This window comes from Balaenoptera physalus (assembly GCF_965194825.1).
Source record: "Balaenoptera physalus genome assembly, chromosome: 5".
In the NCBI taxonomy this organism is placed as follows: domain Eukaryota; kingdom Metazoa; phylum Chordata; class Mammalia; order Artiodactyla; family Balaenopteridae; genus Balaenoptera; species Balaenoptera physalus.
In genome coordinates, this window is record NC_138884.1 from 87,418,291 (window position 1) to 87,432,997 (window position 14,707).

The following is a 14,707-nucleotide window of genomic DNA, read 5'->3' on the forward strand; positions in this document are numbered from 1 at the left end:
CAGTAGGGGAAAGGGAAGAAGAGAGAACAAGAGGTTGGACCCCTGAAGATTTTCGGAGGCCATGGAGGACCCAAGGCAAGGACTTATCTGAAGAAAGCGGTCCCTACCTTACCTGCCAGCCAGTAAGCTTCTCTCATCTGATGCTCCCCAAGGAGCATGACTTACAGGCACCGTGTTCAGAGGGAACATAACGTACAGTTGAGCTCCCCTGAAGCACCCTGCAAGGCAGTGTCGTCACCTAGAAAGCACCAAAGTTTCTATAGTCAGATTTAACTCCTTTGTTGCACTTAAACTCTGGACATGGGGGATGAGAATGGAGTCCAGACTATGGCTTTTGCACGGCAAGAGAGGGTGTGCTTCTTCCCAGGGGCGTGGCACACACCTGAAGTTCTCCCAACCATCGGATTCCCCGCACCTGAAGGAGGCAAAGCGGGAGTCCTGAATGACGAGGGACCTGGCCAGCTTCTGCAACTTGCGATGTGTTGGGTTCAGATTATTCACTCAGTTGGGTACCTAAGACGCTGCACTAGGTGGGCCTGGTATTCCTTTTCGTCCTCCATCGTGCCAGGGAAGGATGGAGATTGGAGGAATGAAAGGCAGCCAGCCGTCTTTGAACACCCAAAGTGTCTCACAGCTGGTAGAATCTGAAGAATATGGGGGAATTGCTTCAAATCTTACCCTCTTACTATTGTTCAATAGATGCTGGAATGGACTCTGGGTTTAATTTAAAATGAATACTATGTTTTCATCCTAATTAACCACACAACAAAAGCTACTTATGAAGTGAACAGATGACTCAATATTTGTTTAATAATAACATCATATTCACATTTTTGCCCAAATTCCAATGACTTTGAGCTCCCCTTGCCAAATGGCAGGACCTGAGCCCTCCTTTAGAATTTTCCCATTCTTCTTGGACGGTCCCAAAGGGGTGCTGGTCTCTTGGCCACAGGAACTGCACAGGGCTGTCCATTGGCTTTTTCTGCAGAAAAAGTCCACAAAGAAGACCCTTAAGGAAACCTCCCTGTCACCACTGCTGACGGTGCTGAGATTGTCAGGAGCCCCGCCCCAGGCTTATCCACAGAGAAGTGTTACTCATTTATTCCTTTCACTAACTACATCAGAGCCTCAGCCCCCGCCCAGATACACACACACACACACACACAAATGCAAATTATTATATGCATGGAAAAGGAGCCAAAAGGTCACACACCAAGGACTTTTCATAACGGTGAAGACTCCCGGGGCATGCGTGTCTAGGTGTTTCTCACTTTTGTCTGCTGACATATCCGCTTGCTTTGCTTTCTTACCATCATTTCGCTTTGTAATGCTCTTTTTATTTTGTATTAAGGAACATTTTGTATTTTATTATGTAGTGCTTTCATTTTTAAATATCGTTTTAGATATTAACATTTGGCTGATAACTGGAAGCCCTCCAGTTTATTCTGGTCTTCCTGTAAGTCGCACTGAACCCTTTAGGAACTGCTCTTTGTGTGTTATCTGGCTTAGTGTTTCAACCTAACACGGAAGCTGGTGAGAGCTGGCATCTGTGGGCCCTCACTGCGTGCCAGGCGCCGTGCCGAAGGCGCTTTCCACGCACTGGGCCACGCCACCCTCCCCGGAACCCTGGCGGGCACTGTAACCGCCAGCACAGCGATAGGGGAACAGCGCCTGGGCGGAGTTGATGTCGTCTACAAGGCAGCACGGTCGATGCCAGATGCCTTGTGCAGAGACCCAAGTTGTACTGGAACCACGAGGTCTACTGGATGCCCTTCTGAGGGCGTCTGTTAGGGCACTAGAGTGGGGTCTTCCTCAGGCACCGGCCGGCTGCTCTCTCAGGGGAACATCTCTCCTCTTACCCCAAGCTCCTGCATCGCAGAAGAAACTGGGAAGGGCTGGGGCCCTCTGTGGAAACTTGCCCACTCCCCACCCACAGGCAGAAAGTCAGCAAAACTCAGCCAGCCCACGTTCAGAGCCGCCCTGGTCCTGCCAAGCCTGCCCCACCCAACCTCCTGTAAGAGCTCCAGTCGACAGGCCCAGAAAAGCAAACGGGCCTTCTTGGGATAGAGAAAGGAAAACACCACGCAGCTGCCACCTAATTGGCATTCTAAACAGCTAGAAGCTTCCAAGCTCAGAAATGAATTAAATAAGCTTTTTTTCCCCTTTCAGGGTGGAGTACAGCCTCCAGGTTTCCACCCAAGTCACACCCTAGCAGCTGCTATTTATAATATCTAAATGCCAGATGGAACCTGCCGGTGTGAAACAGAAAACAGAGAGCTGGACGACAAAGTCCCCTCAAGCCCGGTGGGGCCCGGGAGCAGATGCCCACCCCGAGGGAGCGCCTGGGGCCTGGCTGAGGGGCAGGGCCCTGAGGACCTGGGGCCGGGGTGACCCTCCTGCCCGAGTGGCGCTCCCCCGGCCAGCAGAGAGCACGCTGTCGATGCTTCTCCTACATCCCACAGCCCGTGGCACAGGGCTGGGTGCTGGGCAGGGACTGGGGCTCTACCTGTTGGATCAGGAGCAGCCAGCAGAGGCCAGAAAGCTCGCCCGGGGCCAGCAGCCGGCTGTGGAGCAGGCCAGACCCAGCAGCTGGGGTGGGGCCTCGGGTCCAAGCAGAGGCTGGAACAAGGTAGAGCAGGGTGCAAAGGGGGGACGTGAGGCAAGCCCTGATTTCCTCTCTTACCCGGTGTGATTTTCTGCCTCTTATTAACCCCTGGGGGACTCTGCTTCCTTATTTGTGAAACGCAGGCAGTAATTACATCAACTGAATGGGATATCTGAGAACACTGAATAGACAGTAAGCGCTTAGGATAGTTCCGTAGCATTGAAACGGCAGCTGTTCCTATTGGATTTTTTGCCCAGATACAAAAATGCCTCTGTGTGACTTACAGGGCAAACGCAGGTCCCTCTCCTCCTGGAGGGCTGACAGCCTTGGAGACGGATCACATCACAGCTTCCCAGTTCCTGCCCCTGATGCGCCAATGCAGACCGGAAGGCTGGCCTGAGCTAAATAGGCACCTGAATAAAATCCGGTTAGTATCCTGCTGCCCCTGCTGCCCTGGCCCGCTGGTCGGCTAGCCAGTGAAAATTGTTTCTTCCAAAACGAAAAGCCCTTCTCTCATTCTCTGATGAACTCCTCCCTCCTATCTCAGTGTAGCTCCACTCTGCTTTTCTCTAGGAACGTTCCTGACATTGAGACCAGTCTGAAGTTTCTTTCAGAGTTTCTAAAGCAGTGCTGTCCTATGAAAATATAATGCCGACCACGTAGGTCATTTTAAGTGTTCTACTAGCCCCATGAATGAAAGTAAAAAGAAACAGGTGAAACTAATTTTAATAACAGATTTTATTTAACCCAGTATATCAAAAATAGTATCATTTCAAAATGTAATCAATACAAACATTAGTAAGGAGATGTTTTACAAAATCTGGTGTGTATTTTATGGTACATCTCAGTTTGCTCTAGTTACATCTCAAGTGCTTGGTCTGCACATGTGGCCAGTGGTGACTATATTGGATGGCACATCCTACAGCGTTTGCTTGATTTACTGTTGGTTTACCGTTGGGGGGCCTCCAGCTTGAGTCTTTGATGCCGCCTGTTCTGAGGTTCTGACAAGGGTAGGGATGTCGGGAGACAAGCAGCGTTGTGTAGCAGGCCAGTGTGAAGAGTCAGGAGAGACTGCCTTCTGCCTTCTCCTAGCCAGTCCCTCAACAGTTTGGGTATTAGTCTTGGGGTGGAGATGGGTCATGGGCACTGTGAATAAAACATAAAAAGCTGGGAATCCCCTGGCAGTCCAGGGGTTAGGACTCGGAGGGCCCGGGGTTCAACCCCTGGTCGGGGAACTAAGATCCTGCAAGCCTCGTGGCGCGGCCCCCCCCGCCCCTCCCCAAAAAAGCATTTGCCCCCAGAGGAGCTAGGGAGCTGAGCTTTGAACAGCCCTCACCGCTTCTGAGGAGTTGGGTTCTTCCCCTCCCTCCAAGCTCTTGCAGCTGGAGTGAAGGTTGCAGTCGGGAGCAGGTTATCACTGTTGAAGAATAAAAGGAACCTCCCAGGGAAGGGGTCCCATGGGGGAAGGAACAGGAAGAAAAAAGAGTGAAAGGGAAGAATCTTCAGATCACCAGCTGCAAGGACATTGGCAGCCTTTTCACACAGCCTCAGAAAAGTCTCTTTGGTTTCCAAAGAGTCTGCAACATTTTTAGGCTTGTGGCCTCTGAAGGCTCAGTGAGCCTCTGCCTGTTAGAAATAGTTTCCAAGACATCACATGAAAAATATTTTCTTTTGGTGCTCTGAGGACCTGAGCTCACTGAGGTCTCCTCCTACCAGTGAATGCCGAGGAAGGCACTCCCTGACTGGTGAGCTGCTAGCAGCCACACTCACCCCCATTAAACTACAGGATTACGATGCCTGTCTTGTGCAGAAAATGTGAGAACCTTCTGGAAAACTCTGGAAGGGGCCAAGATGGGACTTTGCGGCTGGTGGCTACCAGTCCTGAAGCCGTGGAGGCAACCCGTGGTTTTGCACGGGTCCCCACCCTGCCGGAGCCGCTGTTTCCTGGCACAGCCCTGGCGGCCTCCCAAGCCCTGATTTGGCCTAGCTTTCCGAGGCATTTGCCCTCTCTGTTGACTGCTCATAATGCAGACTGCCAAGCCAGTTACTGAAAGGATTTGGAATCTGAGGAGTAAGAAAAATCACCACCTATGCTCTAGGGGAATTTATGGGAATAGTCTGAACAAAATGACCCCTTCCAGGCAACCTGGCTGTAGTGCAGCCCTGCCCTTCCAGAAGCACCTCTTGCCCCCAAATTGAGCCAGTGCGCAGAGCTGGGCCTCCCCTGATTTTGTCTGGGCTACTCTTATGTCCCTCCAAAAAAAGACCACACGGACACCTGGTCCCAGAAGATATAAAGTCCCAGAGAGATTGCTACATCACACTCTCCTGAAAAATAATTTCCTTTCTTCTTATCACCATGAAATCTCAACGATTAAAATGCTGAGAAAATGAGGTTCTCCTGATAACTGGCGTTTTCTGGTTAACAGGAAACTGGTTTGATTTTAACCAGCGATGCTGAAAATCTCTGTACCCTGGACCAGGGCCTGGCCTGTTTTTAATCATACAGGACCCTGCCGGGCTCCAGGGCTTGATGCTTCTAGACAGCACGGGCCGTCGACGTAGAACACACTGAGTCAACCCTGATTCCAGGCCTGCCACTGGCTTCTGGCATTTTGTTTCTGTTTGGTGTTAGCCAGACCCTTTAGATGAGCTCATTTTATTGTAGTTATGTCGCTTTACCCTAAAATCTAAGCATAACCCTTCAATTTGAGGGCCCAAGTTAACTGGGTTCCACGTGAGAAGTGGCTCTAGTCAGAGCAAAATGTTTTAGGCTCACATCTAGCCCCTGACCACATTTTGACTACGGGATGATTTTAGCATTCACTTGGCAAGGGCATTTCCATTTGGCTCCCCATGAAGTCACCGAAATTCTAGTTATTTCTGTAATGTGTGATTGCCTGGTTTATTTGTAAGAACTATCAATCGGAGCTGAGCTATTCTGTTTCTGGAGCCATTTATACGATCACAGTTATGAAATGTTTATTTTCTTAGATCAGCTTAAGCTGATAAGGCACTTTTGAGCCATTAAGAATCTTGTAAGTTGAGATTGTTTCGATAGATGATTTTTCTGGTGGGGGGTAAATCAGATGAATCAAGGCCTCTCCCTTGATTGGGCTATTATCTTAAATGTGTGTGACCGTCACATGCTCCTTTGAGAAATGGTGCTGCCTCCTTAGGAAGATCTGCTGCCAGCTCGCTCTGTTTCCTCTGGCTCACACCCAAGGACCCGGAGAGACGAGGCCACCCCAGAGAGGCAGAGGGTCAGTCAGGAATGTTCCACGGCCACAGGGCCCGTTTGCAACCACGCTGGGCACAAGAAGCCAGAAGAAAATATTCCAAATTAATGAACATGGAAGAGGCTCACGGATTTAAATCCTCAGCACAAATCTATTTGAAGACAGGCCTTGCCCTCGCAAAACTTACTTTCCTGTGACGGGGACAAATCGAGAAGGAAATAAATACGCAATCTGCTGTTGAGGGCTAAGTAACAAGGACAGAGAAGGCAGGATAAGGGGAGAGGAGGTAAAGGGGAAGAGGGGGCAGTGGGTACCTGTCAGGCAGGGCGGGCAGGGTGGCCTCTCTGAGGAGTGACCTGAATGGAGAGAAGAAATTCAGTGCTTCCAAAGCGGAGGGAGCAGGGGTGCAGATGCCCTGGGGAGGGAGTGTGCTGGCCTCTGGAAGAGCAGAGAGATGGTGTGTCTGGAGAGCAGGAGGTGAGGAAGAGACAGGAAGGAGGGAGAGAGCGGGGAGGGTGCGGAGCTGGAGAGCCTCTCAGCAGAGCCACAGACTGTCCTGACGTCCACTCTTTCTGCCTCTTTTCAATAATGAAATCGCCCGCCGTCTCGGCGGGGCTCGTGGGCCTCTGCTAGCGACTACATCTTCCAGCCTCGAGTGCAATGGAGTGTGGCCACGTCATTAAGTTCTTGCCGTTGGACCGTGAATGGAAATGGGTTCTGCTGCATCGCGGTTCAGTGCTCACAGCGTGGGGAGTGTTCCTCCCTCTCTTTCATCCTGTCTCACAGGTGGAACCCAGACCTGGTGCTAGGGAGCCACCTGGTCCATGCAGACCAGGGGGGAGGCCCAGGCAGAGGTTCGGAAAGCGGGGTCCCTGGGCCTGCGACATCAGCATCCCCTGGAATCCTGTAGAAATGCAAATTGGGGGGGCGCCCTCCAGACCTACTAAATTAGAAACTTTGGGGGCGGGGCGCAGCAATCCGTGTTTTAACACAGCCTCCAGAGGATTCTGATAACCTCGGGTCTCAGAACCACCGCAGGCTTTCTCACCACTGGCAGTACCGACACTGCGGGCACAAACTTCTTTGTTGTAGGGGTCTGTCTGTGCCCTGTGGGATGTTTAGCAGCAGCTCTGGCCTCTACCCACTAGAACCAGCAGCACACACCCTTCCTCCCCCTACTTGTTACCACCTAAAATGTTTCCGTACACATTTCCTCTAGTATGTATATCTTCTTTTGGAAGAAGAGATAAGAAACTAATAAAGTGATTACCTTCGGGTAGTAGGACAGGGTGGAGGGGGCTTTGGAGGGCTTCGCTTTTCTTTTGCATATTTCTGTTGCATGCTCGAGTTTTTACCATGTGTATTGCTGAAATAAATCTCTAGGCCCAAGATGAGTCCGCTCCTTCCCAGGGTGCCGTGTCAGCAAACCGAAACTTAGATCTAACATCCGCGTCCCATAAATGCTCCGCTTGACCAGACACGCAGCGTGTCCAGTCAGCCAGTTCCCGAAGGCCAAGCCAGCTCCAGGTCTCCTCAACCCCATCGAGGGTGGCTATGTGGCCCCAGCCAATCAGATGTTTTCTGTTTGTCTCTTGCTCGTTCTTTATTCTTTATCCTATAAAAGCTTCTTGCCGTCTGCCCCATTTTTTCAGTTCTCTGAAAGCAGATTATTCATTTCATGCAGTGTTAAATCAAGTTTGTATCATCAAACTTGTCTTCTTTAATCTTTTTTCAACAGGATGTAACAATAATGGGGAAGAAATGTTTTAGAAAGACTACATATTGAAAGAGTGGAAACTAGGTTTCTTTACCACCGTTCTGACACCAACTCCAGCGTGTGTGGGTTTTCCCACAGCACCAAGCAATTCTCGGACGCCTGCAGGGTGTCCTACAGTTCAACTCAATTCTGACACTACCTGGAGAGAGCGTCAGACCCCGCAGGTTAAGGGCTCAGCCCCACCAGACCACCCCCGACCCTCCCACCACTTCAGATGCCAACTGTCAGTCCAGGTTGTCACCTGCGCTTCTGACTGGCTGTAGATTGGAGGTTCCCATGACTCCCAACTTGGGTTCAATCAATTTACTAGAGCGGCTCACAGAATTCAGGAAACCAGTTTTCTTACTAGATTACTGATTTATTACTAAAGGATATAACTCAGGAACAGAGCCAGATGGGAGAGGTGCATAGGGCAAGGTGCGGGGAAAGGGTTAGGAGATCCCAGCCCTCTCTCAGCACTCCACTCTCCCTGAATGCCCGTGTGGTCACCCAACCAGAAGCTCTCAGAATCCAGTCCTTTGGCGTTTTTATGGAGGCTTCATCACAGAGGCCTGATCGGTTACATCATTGGCCATTGGTGATTGACTCAAACTCCAGCCCCTCTCCCCTCCCTGGCAATCAGGGGGTGGGACTGAAAGTTCTAACCCTCTATTCCTGGTTGGTTCCCCTGGCAACCAGCCCCCCTTAGGTGCTTTCCAAAATTCAGCTCATAACAAATGACACTTTTATCAGCTTTATCACAGGAAATTCCAAGGGTTTTAGGAGCTCTGCTCGGAGATCAAATATATATTTCTTATTATAAATCACAAAATCACACTTCCTATAGAGCTTCTCAGCATCCGTAACATGTGCTAACACATTTTTAATCTCCAAGGGGAGCCGAATCCTGGAAATGCTGTGCCTCAAAACACTTCCGGAAGCACCCATCTGGCCAACACTGATGCCTTGAGCCTCCTCAGTGCAGGAAACAGCTGAAGGTGGCCAAGGCTGGGCATTTCACTGGACGCAGGCTGGTGCTTCCACTTGGGCGAGACATGCGCTCTGAGATATGACAGTTCTTTCAGCAACTTTGCACTGGCCCCTGGGCAGTTCATTCTTGAGAGGAGTCCCACAGGTAGTCTTGGTCTCTCTGGTTTGTACCTCACTTTGTGGATGAACCACCTGCAAGTTCCCCAGGAGCTGGAGGAGTGGGGGTCTGGGGGCTCCACCGCCCTCTGGACCCCATTCCCCACACGGCCCACGGCCCCTGGACCGAGCTAGCCATCGGCCCTGCAGGCTCCCTCCCGAATGCTTTGCCTTCTCCTATTCCCTCCAGGTGTTGAGGCAGATTCTCCTCCTCCTCCTCCTCAACCTGCCCCTTTTCAGCGGATGGGGAAGAGGGAGGTAAGGGAGGATGAAATTTTAAACCCTGGTGATCATTCATTTCTGATCTTTTCCACTATTTATCCCGAAGTTCCTCAGGCACACAGCACACCTAGTGGTCTATTAAACACACTGGAAGTTAACCAAGCCCAGCCTTCAACCCTTGCTACCCAATCAACAACGGTGATCATTCTGTAGCTGCAAACGTCAAATCCTAATCATTTCTTTCCTCATTAAATGAGTTGATAGTCATCTAAGGGGCTCATAACAGGGCCTGCCTGGCATGTGGTGACTGCTGGTTTTATTTTGTTTTGTTTAGCCATTATTATATCATCATACGCTACACTCAACATTTCTCACTATTTAACAGCCTCTGGAATTATCCAGATTTTCAATGAACAGAATTATACCGTGAATGTGGAATGAAGAGATAAGCAAGTGGCATGACCCACAAAGTAAGAAAGATCTCTACAGCGATGGGAAAGTGAGAGTAAAATAGAACTATATATCCACAGAACTGTAGATAAAGAGATTCTCTTCACAGCCACGGATGCTAACGCAGGTGTCTTCAATTCTGTACTCGTCCAGTGAGACTCCCCCCCCCACCCCCCACACACACATACAAGTGGTTCTCAAATTTTAGCACAGATCAGAATCCCTCGGAATCCCTTGGAGGGCTTGTTAAAAAAGAACACTAGCTCCACCCTCTAGAGTTTCTGAATTAGTAGGTTGGGGTAGAGCCAAAGAATTTGCATTTTTAACAAGTTTTCAGATGCTGCTGATGTTATTGGTCTCAGGACTGTACTTTGGGAACCACTGCCCTTCAGGTGAACCTAGACCCTGGCATTTAAACATGCCTTTTGCTTGAATCAGGTCATGGGTCCAGCTTGTCAACATCAATCAAGGTCCTGTCATTCATCGTGTTTGCTTTGCAGCATCCTCGCATCTGAGAGGCATGCTCCCTTCGACAGGTCCTTGTACAGGTCACTGATGCAAATGTGGACTAGGCTGGCTAAGGACAAAATCCAGGTCAGGTTAATTAAACCCCTAGCTTTTAGGCTCACGTCAATTCACTATAATTACAGCCATAGTTCTCAATCCTGATTAAACTTTAAAATCGCAGGGGAAGCTTAAAAAACAACCAAAAAAAAAAAAAAACTTAAAAAAAAAAGAACCTCTCCAGGTGATTCTAATGTGCAGCTAGGGCTGAGAACCACCATCTAGAGGTCTTACCAGTTTAACCTGTTAAATCAACCCAAATGAACTGTCCTGCCCATGTAACTTTATTTAAGTTATTGTGAGGGATGTTGTCAAAAGTTTTGCTGACATCAAGGTATGTTTTCCTACCCTTTCAAAACCATAAAATTATATTGGCCTACCATGACATAGTTTTAGGGAATCGTACTAATTTTAAAGATCACCTTTTAAATATGTTTACAGTTTGTTGAGGAATTTTGCCTGGGGTTGATTTCAAGCTCACAGAATTGGATCCATTTAGTCTATATAATCCCAGTGTAATGACAGCTAACATTTATTGCTTACTAACTTTGTCTCAGCCACAGTGCTCAGTGCTCTTCAAAAATATTCAAACAATCCTATGAAATAGCTTTTATTATTTCTATTTTACAGACGCAAAATCAGGGTTGGATTCTAGCCGACTCCGGGGCCCATGCTCATAACCACTAGTGTTGCTTCTATTTATAATTGCCAGGCTCCATCTCGTTCTTCAAATGTTTTATGATGTCTTACAAGGATGTTAAAGATATGAGGAGGCATGAAAGAACTGGAATAAAGACAGACCAGAAAAGCTCAAAATGAGTCATGGGTCAGAACAAAATTCTTGCACATTTGCTAGCTGAAGGGTCACCGGGTCTGGCTTTGAGTGTTCTGGAAATGTCAAGTCAAAATAGGATCACATGTTCAATTGCACAATTGACATTGGATTGAACACAAACATTGCTCAGAAGTACCTGGGAAGCCCTGGGGTTTCTTAAAGACACTGAGGATTAAAGGAATGTCTGCAAGAATATCCTCATGGTCCATAGAGACAAGAGTGTCACAGGACTCAATAAACCATAATTTACACCATCCGTTTCCTCCCTTATTAAAAAAAAACCCAAAAAACCAAAAAGTGGGAATTTTGGCTAGCTTTATAATTCTTCAAAGATTTCTGCATTCCAATTTCCAGTACCCCTTCCACCACTGGCAACTCACTCCAAAAGAATATTAACACCAACTGAGCAAGTCTTTGCTCACATTTTCTCAGTACCCCGGAATGTAATTTGAGCAGTCAAGACTGCCTTTTGGAGAGTTACACAAAGTTTCTTGACTCGCCTTCCCTTTTGGACTCTCATGCATCAAATCACACCTAATTTTAAGGAATGAGGTTTCCCTTTGCATGAAGTTGATGTGGCCGTGTCCACAGGCTGGCTCTCAGGTCTGCAGGTGAGGTTAGCATAAATGGAAATAACAATGTCACTCCCCATCAGGTGCCCATCACAATGCCCACTGCACTAACTCACCCCTCCTTGTAGCTTGATGATGCAAAGTAAAGAATAGCAGATCCAGGGGCTTCCCTGGTGGCGCAGTGGTTAAGAATCCACCTGCCAATGCAGGGGATGTGGGTTCGAGCCCTGGTCCGGGAAGATCCCACATGCCATGGAGCAACTAAGCCTATGCACCACAACTACTGAGCCCGCATGTGGCAACTACCGAAGCCCGCGCACCTGGAGCCCGTGCTCCGCAACAAGAGAAGCCACCACAATGAGAAGCCGGCGCACCGCAACGAAGAGCAGCCCCCGCTCGCCGCAACTAGAGAAAGTCCATGCACAGCAACAAAGACCCAACACAGCCAAAAATTTAAAAAAAAAAAAAAAAAAAGAATAGCAGATCCCCTTGTGTCAGGTGAAACAATCAGTGATGAAGCCAATAATTTATCATTTATATGTATGAGACTAAACAATAATGGGAGTTTTATCTTGAAAGATATTAGTATTTTCTTGTCATCTGAGAAAGACATGGTGTTAAAAGTGATGGGGTTTTTGAAAGGAGATCTCTTGACACAAGATTCACGGATAGGATAGAATTATGCATCCTTTGCAAAGTACTCTGCTATCTTCTAACATTAAGCCACCCATCTCCTCCTTAGCTCGTTCCTTTTCTTATCCTTTGGATCCCACCTTGAGCACCGGTTCCTCAGCTGAGCCTTCTCTGACCACCCTGTGCAGGCAGCTCCCACCCCATGATGGATTTTTGTTTACTTATGTCCATTACCTATCTCCCCTGCTAGACAAAAGGACAGCAGGCATTTACCCTGTGGTCTCAGGACCTAGATCAGGGCTTGGTTCATAGTAGGGGCACCAAAACCACCTGCTGGAAAGAGTGAAAACCGTCAAGCAGGTGAACATCAGTGACTGTGGAGTTGGGCTCTGAGGGGCAGCTGGGTCCAATTCTACATCATGAGAAGACAATGGGGCTGTTGCAGTATTAGGAGTGATCACAGAAGCATATGGGGGAAAAAAGAGGGATCCTGAGTGAAAAAACTCGTTTTATCCTTTCTAATAACCAAGACGAAGAGATGATTAGAGCATATGAAATTTACGAGCAAAGTTGATTGCCATGTACCGCAAAGGAAGGAAAATGGATCATGAAATCCTTGGTGGAAAGTACAGGAAGAGCTGAAGTGGGCAGAACATCATTACTTATATCGGTCCTCCCTCTTCCCACCACCAAGCACGCCTGCCTCTACGTCCCTCATGTGCTGCTTTACCCTCTGCCCAGATTCCCCAAGATGGTACCGCAGGATGTCACCCTGCAGGGGCTAAGAACCAAAGCCATAGTGTAACAGTGGCCAGCGTCAGCTTTTCCTGCAGTTGGAAGAAATGAGGAACACAGAGGTTTAGAAAGAAGTGCTGTCTAGAAGAGCAGGAAGAAGACACCCAAAACACAGATCCAAATACGGAATAAGACAAAAACAACGGCAGGAGGATGCAGCCAGAAGAGTGAGGAAAAGCAGATGAATCTGACTGAGAGAAAGAACAAGACAAAGCTGTCTCCCCATCCCCCTGTCAGACTGTTCAGGCTAAGCCAGCGGTTCTGAGGGCAGCCCTGCAGTCAGCAAGCGCAGTGACTCACGGGGGCTGCTGGTACCGCGCACGTTGTGCAGCTCCTCTCTGCTCTGCTCGGCCCGGCCCTCTGCAAGCCCCTGGAGGACAGCAGGAAAGGGGCCCAGCGGGCACAGGGGCAGGTGAGCAGGCAGCCACGTGGAGGAGGAAGAGTCCCACACCAGCGCCTCCTCCACCCTCCCCCTCCCCATTACGGAGAGCACAGGGCTCTGAGGAGGGAGCCCGAGGAAAGCCTACTGAGAATGCACGATGGAGAGGGCTTTTGCGGAAAGGATGTTTGAAGCGTTGCTACTGTTTAGGTCACCTCTTAGCCAAAAACTATGTGAACGGGCTACTCAAGCGATCTTGGAAATCCTTTTATAACTTGTTCAAAGCTTTCCAAATGAAGAGTTTTGAGTGCTTTAAAGTCCTTGGTTAAAAATATAAAACTCTTAACACATTTTGATTAGTTTACATTAGTCTGCCCTTAGAGAAAATGGAAATTTACTAGCCAGATTTCAACAAAAACCTTTGCACAATTGGTGAATTACATGTGAATTAATGAGCAGCATGACTCAATGTGACCAGCAGTGCCCTTTCTGCATTTAGAGGTTGGAAGCCATCCTGTTTTCAGCCATGGCAGTGCATGCAAACTAACCATCATACTAGGCTGAACTTGGAAATTCACATCTGAATTACTGTATCACAGTCTTAAAACAATATTTAGAATGAAGTGTTTATTGTTCTCCTCAGAAACACTGGATATCAACTTTTTAATCATCAGTATTTTTAAACTATTTTGTTTCACCTCATTTAAAACTTCTATCTTATGATAAAATTTAGTGAAAATTTTTAAATAACTATACACATAGTTATTCAAAAGCTTTGCTCATAAGGGTTTACCACCAAAACAGTTGATTATTCACTTTAGAGGTATGAAGGCAGTTATCTATGCAGCCTAGGTTCTCAGAACATTCCTTTTCATCTTTTGTTATCCATCTCAAATAATGACTGCTGTGGCTGCTTCATATCCTAGCTCTTACATCTCCCTCACCCTTCTGATCATTTCTAAAGACGGCAACAAAAAAACTTTACACAGTGGGAAGTTTCACTTCTATAAAACCAAAGGCAATTAATTCTGGGTTGATTTTTTTTTAACATGACAATGCAAGGGTTTTCAGACATCTCAAAGTAAAAAAAGAAATGACTGTCAAGAGCAAAACTGTCCCCAGTCAATTCAGACCCTGTCGCAGTAGCGTTCCCCTGCCCTGGTTCTAACTCATGACAGATCAAGGTCCCTGGAGACCCTACATCTCAGGAGAGAAGCTGAGCTGGGCTCCTGACTATACAGGTCACCTTCCTGGAAAGCGAAGCGGAACTTTCCTTGCCTTGAACCTTAATGCCGTCAGAAATGATTCCCCAAACTCACTGGAATGCAAGCTGGGTGGTGTCAACTACCTGGCCATCAGGAGGCTGAAGCCCCACCCTGACCCTGCAGGCAACCATTAGGCGGTTTCTGAACCTCTTCTCAGTTCTTCCCTCTGTAAGATGAGGTGGAAGGTAGTTTTCTAGCATGAAATAGTAGGTTCCCTCCAATCCAAGATCATCTGGAGCTATTCCA

The 14,707-nt window shown here is 48.1% G+C and overlaps 1 long non-coding RNA gene across 1 annotated transcript; it reads right to left on the reverse strand.

The window, feature by feature from the left end:
* Positions 1–3,325: 3,325 nt before the first annotated feature.
* Positions 3,326–13,111, reverse strand: LOC309662014. Its single transcript, XR_014264425.1, has 2 exons — positions 6,159–13,111; positions 3,326–3,751 (listed from the first exon to the last, which is right to left on the reverse strand). It is a non-coding gene; the product is annotated as an uncharacterized lncRNA (long non-coding RNA).
* Positions 13,112–14,707: the final 1,596 nt, after the last annotated feature.